At 39.1% G+C, this 1,768-nt stretch overlaps 1 protein-coding gene across 1 annotated transcript in view; it reads right to left on the reverse strand.

The window, feature by feature from the left end:
* LOC119593182 (transcription initiation factor TFIID subunit 11-like) overlaps positions 1–1,768 on the reverse strand; it is a gene marked incomplete in the record, with an annotated part of 72,269 nt that overhangs the window by 33,672 nt on the left and 36,829 nt on the right.

Genomic DNA, 1,768 nt, shown 5'->3' on the forward strand with positions numbered 1-1,768 from the left:
CTCCCCGTAAATTTTTGTTGTGTCGTTTAAAAAAGGAAAACCCTTCTTTTAAAGGGGCAATTGATATCAAAAAAAAGGGGATCCCTTTGATTGGATTGGAAATGGACAACACATTAGAAATATATATATATATTATAGAAAATTGTGTACATACACATTCGAAATTCCCAAAAAATTGTATATGGAACAATATATACAACAGAAAATATAAACACGATAAATAAATCCCTTTGGGACATACAAAAATTGCGAACTTCGCCTTCATTCCATCATTAAAATTTACTTCGTTAAGTAGTATGATCCCTTTAGAAAAGGGTTTTCTATATCTTTCCGAATTGGGGGCTCCCCTGGGGTAGCCATCCGCTATCCAACTAAACCGTTTGTACAAAAGGAGAAAAAGTTACACTCCCCTTTAAGGACGGACAACACATATACGTCCAAGGCCTGTCGCACTTGCGCCCCTGCCATTTTCCTTTGTCGCTTTTGTATAACGTAATTGTCAATGAATCAGAAAAGATATTCCATGTATTAAAAGATTTGCTATATTTTTGGATTCCGGTAAGCACGGGGGTTTCGAACCCCCGTCTTTTTCGCTTAAAAAATAGAAATATTTTCCATATGTAGGGGGTAAAACGATGCTGATAAAAACAAATTTCAATCTATCTACACTTTTTTATATGATGTCATGTACCTCCAACAAATCCCTCCCTTCTATCTACCTGCCTATTAATCCCCCCCATTTATTTTTGTCACATAAAAAGGGGTTTTTTATGTTTGTATGTATGAAGATTGTTTTGTATATGTTCCATATATCCCGGGACATATTTTTCTTTAAAACGATATGGGAATGTAAAATTTTTAATGAAAAACTTTTAAGTCGTTCCAAGCGCTATTTAAGACTGGGGTCTGGGGCGGGGCTCTGAAAAACCGCGACTCGGTAGCTTGGACAGAGGAGGGCCTTGGGGAGGGACTGCTGCGGATCCCCACGTTTTTGGTTCCGCACAAAGCTTGGCATCAATATGGCCCCCCTTTGGGGGACCCAAGGGCGCCCAGGTTGACTAAGAGGTGTGAACCGGGCCGGGGGGAAACCCGCACCAAAAAGCACCCGTGCAGCGTAGTGGGATCACGCCCAGGGGTTTTTGGCTCGTAGTACCCTGCCAACACGGGCAACTTGTCCTTTTTGACTTTATACCCTTTATATTGCTAAAATGCAAAACTCAATGCTTACTTATCGAATTCATTGACATTTTCCCTATTTACTTGGGAAAAGGAGTTGTTTCCCTAGTAAACTCTTATCTTCAGGCTTCAAACAGTACTTGTTCAAAAAAATTACCTTGGGTTTTTTTCCTTGTGTTTTTGCTTGGGCTGTGCACAAATCAAAATCGCTGCAGTGAAAAAAGGGTGACGTATATTCTGTGCTTTATATAATTTAAATTTATTTTGTAATGTACGATTTGCCTTTAAAAATCAAAGGCAGATCGCATGTTTTTTTGTAGCGTCCATACTCTATTTAAAATCAAACAATTTTCATTTATACGACTTTCCGCTTCCAAAGGAAGGCGGTTTGAGCCTGGTCTACAGATAAAATTTCCCAAAGGTTCGAACCCGTCAAGGAACACGTACCTAAGACTTTGTTTACGCCCAACAAAACAAACCCTAAAATGCTTTACAATTAAGCTGCCATAGGATTAAAGGGCCCCATGAAGTTCAATCAAAATTGCAACTTAGGTAATATGCCATCGTTTGTTCTCTCAAGCAGACATCTTTC

This window comes from Penaeus monodon, chromosome 31 (assembly GCF_015228065.2).
Source record: "Penaeus monodon isolate SGIC_2016 chromosome 31, NSTDA_Pmon_1, whole genome shotgun sequence".
NCBI lineage: Eukaryota > Metazoa > Arthropoda > Malacostraca > Decapoda > Penaeidae > Penaeus > Penaeus monodon.